Source organism: Catharus ustulatus, chromosome 3 (assembly GCF_009819885.2).
Source record: "Catharus ustulatus isolate bCatUst1 chromosome 3, bCatUst1.pri.v2, whole genome shotgun sequence".
In the NCBI taxonomy this organism is placed as follows: domain Eukaryota; kingdom Metazoa; phylum Chordata; class Aves; order Passeriformes; family Turdidae; genus Catharus; species Catharus ustulatus.
Window position 1 is genome coordinate 13,353,352 of NC_046223.1, and position 11,547 is coordinate 13,364,898.

Sequence of the window (11,547 nt, forward strand, 5' to 3'; positions counted from 1 at the left end):
CAGCACGGCTGGGTGATGAGAAGGCAGATCAGAACTTCCTCTGGAGGTGTAAGTCATCTGTCCCATCCATGTAAACTGTCCCAGACCACGGGGTTGCCTCAATCCAGCACTTCTTGTTCTCGACACCAGAAGAGTGACAGGGAAGATACTGCCTGGGTCTATCAAAGCCTACACACATACTGCTTATGAAGTCAAGTATTGATCCACTTGGAGAATGCTTCACGTGCTTGTAGAATGGGGAGCCAACACTGGCCTGTTGTCACTCCTTCTGCAACAAGCAGAGGTGTAAATGCCAGGCAGACCCTTTGAATCAGGCAGTGGGGGTGGTGGTCACGGGGGGTGGGGATAGCAGGGTTCATGAGAGGAAAAAATGAAGGAAGATTAGGTCAGGTATTATAAATATACAGTCAAAGATGGCAACAGTGGGGTGTGGAGGCTGATGGGCAATCTGAGAAAGAGTCTGCCACTATCCCTTGGAGGCAATACCCTTAGGCACTGACCTCCCTCATAGTGGTGAGGAAAAATTCCTCCCAGCATGCCTCCCAGTTCTAAGCAGATTGTTCGTATCCCATTGGTCCTTCCCCCTTTGCACTGCCCCTACACCCTCAGTTGATTCGCCTGTTGCTCTACCCCACCCCCTAGCTTTCCCATATAAACCCTGCTCCCTCCATCCCTTAGAGCTAGTTTGGTTCTGGTACCCTTCATGGGAGGAGCTCAGTAAACGTCTCCTTGGAGCACCATACAAGGCTCCCATCCTTCTCTCCCACGCTGGCTGAAGCGGACTCACAAAAGGGTGAAATCACTCCGCCTGGAAGAGCAAATGTGCCTGTGTCATCAGGATGTCCTTCTCAGGACGCTTCCCTGGAAAGTCACGGCACTCCACCAGTGCTCAGCTGTGACAGTGGGGTGAAGCTGTGAATAGCAAGAGGAGCTGAATTTCTCACAGGTTTCTTGCTGAGAGCAACTACAGATAGGTCAGCATAAAGTGTGTGGTCTCCCATAAGTTGTGACCACATTAATGTTTACTGAGCTGTGTTGGGTTTTATTACTGAAGACTGCACTTGGATTCACAGAACTAAAATATATGATTTCCTCTTTCAGAATTTCAAGCAATTTTCAGATGTTCTTAGCTGATCTTCATGCTTCTAAGAGCCTGTGTCTGACCATCTGTCTCCAATTAGTCCTTTCAACCCTGCAGACTTCCCTCTCTGCAGTTCTCACACATATTTTTTTTTCTGGTCCATTATTAATGAAAGGAACATCAAAACACTCTCTAAGTATCATTTTCGCTATTTTGAAGAAGGATAACTTCATCTATCTGGGAAGAGCTGGGACAAGACAAATGAATCTTTTCCCTGAAGTTCTCTTAAGAACTACTGGTTTTTTTTCCCTAAGGTGTATAAGGTGACTGAGTGTTGTGGCAGAGTTCCTGGGCTAGACACAGGATAAGGATTCAGGAGATGTGGGTTCACTATTACGCTCTGCTAAGTCATTCTGACTCCTATCTGTTCAATAGATAAAATTATCTGTGTCATAACATTTTTTTTTTATTCTGGTGTTGCCATGACCTGAGCAAACAGGATGGGGTCTGCACACTCTTCCTCTGCCTTCTGGGACCATGGCTGTTCTCAGGAGTGGCTCCAGTACAGTGCAGATGTAACCTGGGATCATGGTATTGGGAAAAACTTTGTCATAAAAGTGTCCTAAGCTCAGACTCATTCTCTTGGTATTTTCTTGAGCTGTGCTTTAGGTAGGCGGATGCCTGGTCCTGTACCTGCTGATACTGACCTGATTTCCCTGCTTGGCCTTGAACCTTTCTCATCAGCAAAGAAGTGTTCAGTGATGACTTGCTGTCTGTGGTTGCTGTCACTGGATGTGCTCTGGCCTTCTCATTCAGGTTCTGTTAAAAAAAGAAAAAAGGGAGTTCTTGTGGACCAAGTCTTGTCTTTCTGAAAGGGCCCAGAATAAATGAGGTTATATGATAAGAAAAAAGTTATTTCACTTTGAAAGTCCTTCCTAGCCTCTGTCCCTTTAGGTAGGACCTGTTGAACCTGAAGGTGCAGATGTGCAAGCTTATCTTCTCTCAGGATAGTGAATGTTGTAGACATTTGTGTGTGCCCAAAAACTCCAATTAGCTTCCCTTCCCTACCTCTCATGGATTCAAAGGCCATCTGTCCATCTTGGTTCATTTTTTCAAGGGCAGATTCCTGTACGTAAATACTTCATCAGGATGACTGTTCAGTATGTGCTTCTAGTGACCTTCATTTTAATTGTCTAACTGCTTGCAGTTCATTTGGATGATTCCAGTAGGGCATGCCAGCTTTAACTAAAAATGGTTTCTTTCCAAAAATATCAAGTTACTTGCTCTCACTTCTTTGCAAAAGTAAAGTGAGCATTTAGATGCATGCTGAGGTATCCTGAAGCACTGCAGTGGAGAGCTGAGCTACTTCACATGTCACTGCTTTGGGGCACTTGGGGCAGTTGGTCCCTGTCCCCACAAGTCCTTGCCATCTGATCAGAGGTCAGGGAGATGTCTAGTCTGCTACCCAGAGGGAGAATAGAGGAACAGGGAAGAGCCGGTACCTACCTTGTGTCACCCAGAGGTGCAGTGGCAGAGCTTGAATGTATCCTGCACTTCCTGAGGGTTTGGCATCGTGGCTTAGGCCAGTTTAGGCATGGCAGAGGCATTCAGTTTTGGAGAGAGCTGTTGGAATAGGTACTGATAAGAAGTTCACTGGCGAATCCCCCTGCCTTTGATTACACTTGTCCTTTAAACTGAAGGTCTCACTGGGTCTGTCCTGCCTGCCTTTCAAGGGTTTGTGGGATTGCATCCTTGATGGTGAATTTCTCAGTGGTTGGGGTTAGATGGGACTGCTGGAACCATGCAACCTCCTTGCTCATGTAGGGCCACCTAGACCTGGTTGCACAACTGCCAAGGCTGGAGACTCCACAACCTTTGCCAGGGCTTGGTCATTTCTAAGTGCTTGTTCAAACACAATTTCCTGTGTTTCAGTTTGTGACCACTGCCTCTTGTCCTTACTGGACGCCACTGAGAAGTGCCAGGCACTGGTTTCTTTACACTCCCTCTGTCCTTGGAGAGATGTTCTCCAACAGAACAGATGTTCTCAGCATCTGTCAGGACAAGGTCCTAATCCTGGCTGCACCCAGAGTGTGCTGCAGGTTGGACCACGGACTTCCAGAGTCCTGCCAAAACTTTTATTTTCATGTGATTTTTATGGGAGAGACTGAGGATTGTAGTTAACACTGAAATGTTTTTGGGTTTGTTTGTTAAGTGGTGAGTACCCTTCTGTGGGTAAAACCCTTTCTCTCTTTTGTATACTCTTTGTAATTAATATTATTGTGGCTATTACCACTTTCAGTAAATTGTTATTTCAACTTTCAATTTTCCAGTGTTCTTCCATTATTGGAAGAGGCAGGGAAAAGGGAGCAGCTTGAGTGGGTTTCATTTTCCAATTGCGCTTCCAAACACCACACAAGCTCATCCAACAGCAGCAGCACTGAGAAAAAGAATACAATTATGGGCAATTTTGCCCAAGTTCCTCTTTAGTCAGAACATATTCTTTTTACAAAAGCCTTTAATTTTGATTACTGCAAACACTCCAGTCAAAGGCACTCAGCAGGTAGCTATGGCAACCCTGAGATAAGTTGTCTAAAATATACCAGGTAAAATAATGAGAGGATAATAATATGGTTTTAGTTCAAATAAACTATTAAGTCTGAGTAACAGTTTTACATTTAAAAAATACACCATATTTCTGGGCTACAAATTAGTCATGGTTCAGCGCCCATTGTTCATCTCAGTGCTGTAGGTGGTCTCCAAAGAATATTGTAATACATGCTTCCTGCATTTGTTAACCCAGCACTCAGCAGGGAAAACAAAAATCTTGTGAGTCCAAAAAAATAAGACTGTTAAAGAGAGAAGAGACAGGGGGGAAAGTTCTGGTTAGAAAGATTACCCATGCAGAGAGAGAGCTACAGACCCTTCCCAGAGTCTGGCCTAGCTAATTTACTGTGACTTTGCCCGTAATATCCCTTTTTTCCCCAAACACTCCCTATTGGACCCACATCAAGGCTAGCAATTAGCGGCTGGGTCGTAAGTGTTGTGCATACTCAAGATGGGGCAGTCACTACCCAAAGAAAACTTATAATTTAAATAGTCTAGTGTGTTTTCTTAACTTGTGTGAAGGAAAGGAGAGCTGGTCACACAGGACTAAATAGACTTGTACTAACATCAAGGGAGAATTTGTCCTTCAGACCTGGCAATGGCCACAAGGATTTTGGGTCATAAATCCTGCAGCAATCTTTGCAGCTTCCTTAGTTTGTTCACCTTGAAGCATCTGGTACATAAAAGATTATTATGTCTTTTTTTTTCACAAACTACTGGCACGGTACTGTCTGAAGCAGACATCATAAACAATGAGTTTTATATATATATATCCCCCTTTTGGGTATCCTCCAATATTTCAAGATAGTTACAGAAAAAAAGATAATAAGCAAAGGACCTCTGCTGAGTTAGTTTTCTTTACAACAACAAAACATAATTCAGTGTGTTTTAGGTCAATGGAGCTGGTCATGTGAAGAAAAACATAGTTCTTCATGGGGGTGGTCTTAGAAATGGGCTTTGTAATTGATTTTTTAGTTTTCAGAGGCTCTTCCTAGACTATGGGACAGATACAATTCCAGTCCTCTCCAAAGCCCAGCAGTGCTCCCTTTGGACTGGTGGGCTCTCCTGTCCCATCAGCTGTGCTTCATTAATAATCCTGCAGTGCTTTGGATTTTCTCATCAAGCCTCACGGCTCTGTGTTTGACACAGCACAGTCTGGATATCATGTAAGACGACGCTCAGGAGCACGAACAGTTCCTCTCTATCTCTCCTTGATCATTACTTGCTGGTTTTGGGTTTTTTTGCTTCCTCTGATTTCCTCCTGTTGCCCCAGTGCTGCCCCTTGGACCACAATGAGACTTTCTCAGCCTCTGTCACCAGCTGTTGAAAGGCTGTTCATACACTGAACAACAAAAGGCAGAGCTGAGGTCTGCTGTTGAATTTTAATTCTCCTGTTGGCTGGTGGCAGGGAATTAGCCAGTGAAATTTGCTGGCATTGATGCTTTCCCGCTGCCCAAGTGCTTAACTGAATGTTTTAGCAACAACTGTCCAGCCATGCATCCCAGGCTCCCAAATCTGAATGTGCTCCATCTCTTTTCCCCAGCTGTGGGATGAAAGCTGTCTTGGTGTCCTTCCTCTGCCTTTGGATTCTGACTCTGTTGACTGTAGTGTGTGCAGCAGGAGACGGGGACAGGCATGGCTGACCCTGTAGGAAAAGCTAACACCACAAATAGTTTGTATTTACTGTGACTGTTATTCACAAAGACTTATTTTTGTGTTAATGTAAACAAAGAGCTATAAAATAAGGGGTAAATAAAAGGAGAGCAGATGTGCTAGTTCTGGAACTTCCCATAACATTAGAATATTCAAAGTCATAGGAACACTAGCATAGAAAGCTCAGGTGGAAAATCCTGCCCCCAAGGCTCTGGACAGCTCTGCTGTAGGATTTCTGGTGAGAGGTTGCAAGTCTGGGAGAGAGAGAGGCTGCAGGACCGTCAGTGAGAGGGAAAAGAACTGTAAAATCCCACACAATCCTGTGTCTGCCTTGCTCATGTGTGCTCACTCCTGCAGCTGGGAGGTTCTGAGGAACAGCCTGATTTAATGGGGGTGCTGGGAAACTGCCATGCCCTGGTCCCTTCTGGTTTCTGGACTACGAAAGCATTGAGCTGCTGCACCCTCACAAGTGCAGGACTGGGTTTTATTCTTGCCAGAGATGTCTCCCTGCTTCTTGGCTTCTGACTTGACCTGGGTTTTGCCTGGTTTCTGTAAGCAGGGTTGCATTGTACCATTGCCTTTTTTATTTCATGGAAAGATGTTGTCTCACTAAAACCCATCTTCTTATTAACCTGTGTTAGTCAACTCAGCATCTCCAAATTTTTCTGAAAAAGTCAGGAAGTCATTCTACTTTCCCAGGACAAAATTGTGCTTACCAACACCAGCAGTCACTGTAATATATGTACTTCTGAGAGTGTCCTTCTCCCATGGGCCCATGTTCTGTTCCAGCCATGCCATGTTCTCCCATGTTCTTTTCCAGCTGTGCCATGACCCCACAATGCTTAACCTGACCTTGCTAGTGCAAAACACATTGCAACAAACAAAAAAATTAAACACAAAAAGAAGAAAAAAAACTGGAGCAAAAATCCCCTGCCAGCAAGCCCAAAACAGAAATGAAGGAGAACTGAGCTGCTGGTTTCTCAAGAAGAAAGGCAAGGGGTGACAGCTTGTATACTCAGATGTGGAAGTATACATCTCCATGGGATAGAGAAGATTGAAAATACAGCAGTGTTGAGAGACAGGTTGAATTTTCTAGGCTGTAGAGCAGGATATTGCACAGAGACTGTCATTACACCATACATTGGTACTGGAAGAGATCAGTGGATCAAATCCAGAGCTGTTTTGCATGAAGATAGTGAGCTCTGCATGGGTGCTATGCCTCCACACTGAGCACAGTGTGTAGCAGAGAGCTTGAAAAGAGAGTTGGAAGAACACTGCATGCTTCATCCTTTCCTGATAAAGTACAGCTTGTTCATGTCTGTTGTAGTATTCCATGCAAAAGCTTATAAAAACCAAGTTAGGTTGGGTACCTGCGTGAGCACTTCAGAGAGGCAAATTTGGTTTTCCCTGTCACCTTGAAATAGGGCAAAGGGTTGTTCAGTCCAGATGTTCAGTCAAGTGTTCAGTCCAAGTGTTACATTTAATTTTTTTTTTGGTGATACTGATTTTAAGTAATTCAAGCTCTGTGTAGCAGGAAGAAATGAAACAAGGTGAGAAAAGTTTTTAATAAAAATATCTGAAGTGTCTCTATAGTGACTGAAATGCAGAAGAGTTTTGCCATGGTGCTGTAAATGGCCTGGGCCACAGCCAGCTGATCCAGAAAGGTTGTCCTGATTGCTCTGGCTGGAGTGTCCACCTGGGGAGGATTGTACCAGGTTGTGTGGCAGTGGTGGTATGAACCACACTGTGACAGTGGTCTAGCAGTCCCTTGCAATGCCAAGGAAGTTTTGTGCGTTCAAAAGGTGCCTCTTCTGCTAAAAACCTGCCCTGCCACAGAGGTGATATTTGTGCCCAGTCTGGGGCTGTGTAAATGGGTCTTCCAAGCTCTCTTTCAGGCCTGGATGTCAGCAGTGAGCCTTGTTGTGCTAGAGGATACTGGATTTTGTCACAGCGATCATGGGTCCTGGAGTACTGCCAAGCAAAAACAGCATTGAATTTTAAGGAGCTTTCTCTGCTAAAAGCAATTTCTGTGATCAGGCATTGCCTGGAATAAATCAAGGCATCTCTTGTTGCTGCATTCTTCTGGTGCCCTGGAATGAGCCAAAACTGTTGCTGCCTTCTCTCCATGGCTTAGCAGCCATGGGTGCACACAAATCTACATGGATTGGGAAGCTCAGTGGAGGTGTCCAGTGTCCCCATCTTATGAGTGCAGTCTGAGGATTTAAACGATGCATTTGCATGTCTCACAGCGCTGCTGAAGAAGGAAGTTCACATAAGATAAGCCACCACCACATGAATTTGAGGTAAGCACAGATGGCAAAACAGGAAGGCATCAATTCCAGGCCTAACGTTCACACGGTGTCAAGCTGTGGGAAGTGACACACGTGCCAGCCCAAGTTGTGGAAATAGCATCTGTGCTCTGGAAACCCAGGACCTGGACTGTATAAAAGTGATACCCGCAGAGCAATTACTCAGGAGCCCCCATTGCCAAAGACCAGGGTTAAGAAGGACCAGGAGGACTCTACAGGGATCCACATCATGGTGATATCTTTCTACTTAGTCTTTCTCTGTCTCTTTCTCTCTCTTCCCTCCCCACCCCCGTCCTCCTGTATCTTTCTATCTCCCCACATCACATTTACTGTTAAATGAAATCCATAGTATTGACTTTGGCATGTGCTCTCTTTTGCACCTTAATTTGGGCAGAGGCATCTCTTACCATTGCACCATAAGATCCAGCTACAGCACAGTGTGTACAGTACCCAGCCAAGCAGGATCCTGGGCTAAATTAGAGACCCAGTGCTGCTGCCCTGGTTCTTCTCAAAAAGCACAGATGTGCTCCATTCTCTAGCAGGCTGTGAGCCTTTTGACTCCTTTTGAATTTGAACCCATCTAGCAAATGGTAGAAATGTTGGATCACAGAATCGTAGACCAATTTGAGGCAGATTGAATCTTTTAAATGTCATCAGTCCAACTGCTTGGCAATGAGCAAGGACAACTCCAACTAGACCAGGTCACTCAGAGCCCTGTACAACATGACCATTAATATTTCCAGTGATCTTTGGGTATTTACGCTTCACTGATGTTCCAAAATGTCACCACCATCATTATATAAAACTTTCTTATATCTACTCTAATTCTATCATCCCAGTTTGAAACCATGGTAATATATTAAAAAGCATTCAGATGATAGAGGAAGCAGAATGAGGAGGCATTTAATATTTCTCAAGTGAGAAGTCTCAGGGAAATGAGGAGAAAACTACTTGAAAATATATGCTGAAGTGTTTGTAGCCAGAGAAAAGCTTAAATCAAGGCATTCTCCATTTTGGAAGTGCAATGTGGACAAATTTCCAATATTGTAATGAAAAGTTTAATGTTACCCAGGCCAGTGAGATGGATAACTTTCCTGCCTATACCTGACCTGATATTGGATGCAGAACTCAGAAATTCTTTTCCCGAGCTCTGCTTCATCCAGGAAGGGGCTTGTGTCTCTGCTACTTTGTGCTTCCATTTTCATTCCTAGATTATAACAGGAGATCTTCACAGCTTATTCGTGGGGAACAGAGTAGGCACTTCATGCCCAGGAACTACATGAGGTGATAAATTAAGATGTGTTGTGAAAACCCCATCTGGATCAATGCTGGGTTTCACTTGTCACATTTAGAGGTGTGAGGATTTCTGTGTGGAAAAAATAGCTGCTGATTTAGAAGTATCAATGTTATTAAGAATCTGGTTAATTAAGAAGGCTGTAGGATGGTAGTGGGAGATTTCCTTATTTGACTCCTTTTCCTCTTTTTCCTCTTGGCAAAAGCACTTGCCCAGTGTAGAAAAGCACCATTTCTGTGGCATCTACTGTAGTGAGTGAATCAAAATTTTGTTTGAAAGTGTCAGTTGCCATGTTTCTCTTTGTATGGCAAGGGTTTTGATTGTTTGAAAGAGAACTCTGGTAAGAAAGCAGCAAAGGAGTGCCTTTCAGTTAAATATCAGGAAAGAAGATAAATGTAACCTGTGCTGGTCTCTTTAAGACATAAAAGTAAATGAAAGCATAAATCTGACCCCATTATGGATCTATAATAAATCTGGTGATAAATCAGAGGCAGCTGATAATGTGAGGATAATGCCTGTTTGCAATACAATCAGCACATGATAATAAAAGATAAGTGTCCTTTTACAAAGCAATGATGAAGCAGTTCTGGATACCTTGAAGATCACCTTGTAAAACTGCTGGATGAAAGGAAAAAGGTGCCTGTATTGGATCCAAGGGAAGTGTCTGTAACACTGGAATATGTGGGAAAAACTGAACTGCCTTGGTTTGCCCAGCAAGGCTGGTGTGAGGAATGGAGAATCTGAACTGACCTTTCCAGCTTGCAGTTCTGAATCTGTCTTTGAGATGAAGAGTCCTACCAAGCAAGAAGGACAATGGCTCTCTTGCAATGTTGCCAGATGGAAACAGTCCCTAAAAAGCAACTGTGAAACCCTCATAAACATCAGTTGTGACTGGGATAAGATGAAGTAAAAGCAGTAACTAATAGCCAAGGTTAACAACCAAAATTTTCCTGTCACTCTATAAACCTTGGTCTGGGCAGCGGAGCAATGAACAGGGTTGCATAATTATAGCCAGAGTGTTCTCAGCATACTCAGTGTAGCAGAGTCAGATGAATACTGCTGAGCTTGGGAAGCTGCTAATTAGCTGCATTTCTGTAAATTTCCATCCCATAAGCAGTATCCTCAGCTGGTGTTCCCACTTACTTCGCTCAGATAGTGTATGCAGTGGAGTTTTGAGGACTTGCATCCAAGACATTATCTGCTGCCAAAACAAAAGCAAGATTCCATCATTGATATATCTTAACGCTGGATAAGCTCATTATGGCTCTGTATCATCCCCTTATATAATAAATTCAAGCCTTGAAACTTCACCCAGTGATTTCTCTATTTGGCCCCCAGCTCCTGACTTACTTAGGATGGATCCTTTACTGGCTGGCTGTAGACTTACAGTAACAGTGATTCTGCAGTGTTCTCAGGGAAGTTCCTGAGTGATTGGTTTGTATTCACAGAATCACACAATCACTAGGTTGAAAGAAACCTTCAAGATCATCAAGTCCAACCCATGCCCTAACACCTCAACTAGACCTTGCCACCGAGTGCCACATCCAGTCTTTTTTTAAATGCATCCAGGGATGGTGACTCCACCACCTCCCTGGGCAAACCATTTACTTTATCACCCTTTCTGTATAAAACTTTTTCCTAATATCCAACCTATATTTCCCTTGGCACAGCTTAAGACTGTGTCGTCTCGTTCTGTTGGTTGCTGCCTGGAGAAACAGGCCAACCCCCACCCAAGTACAAACATCTTTCAGGAAGAAATTCCTTTTAATTCCTTTTACATATGTTCTGCTTTCAGTGTTGAATTGTATTTTGCTGGGGGTGGGGGCTGGTTGTTTGGGGTGGTGTTGTGGTTTGGTTTTTTGGGTTTTTTGGGGGGGGTTGGGTTTTTTTTTTAATTGAAGAATTCACACTTCTCAGTAACTTTGATAACCTATATTGATATAATTTAATACAGGGAAGAGCTCTGGAATACATTTTACTCTATAAGGAATCTACTCCAGAACTCTGAAGGATTTTTCTCTCTTTTCAGAACCCTTCTTTCTTTTCTATCTTGAAACATAGATGCAGTCTAAAAGCATTGCTTTGTTCCTATCTGGTGGTCCCTATGTCATGGCCAAGAACAGGATTTTTTTTTAACTTTTTTTAAAATTTGAATTTATTTCTTCTCTTCTGTAGTCAAAAATTCAAGTGAGGGTGGCCAAATTTTTTGCTGAGTTCTGTGAATCAGAAATATTTTTTATGAGTTCTTTGCTCTTTTCTATCTTCTTTTTGTCGTGGTTTGCAAGACATTGTCTGTTAGACATCTGGGTCATTGTTTCCCTGTCCTGATTAATTCATTTTGCTATCTGTTTTGAGGCAGGGTGGCATATTACCAATGAAGCCAAATATCTCATGAACAGCTTTGACAGCACAGGATAATGGCCCTGGGTTCTTCTGGAGCAGATGGAGATGGAATTGCTGCGTGTGATCCCAGTGCTGGTTGTTCTTCATTCCTTTATGCCCCGAGATCCCTTTAGTGGAGAATAGCAGCTAAGAGAGATGCTGTGATCAGATAAAGGTCTTACATCTGGGCTTCCTTTCGGAGATGGCGTTCCCTCGTCACTAGG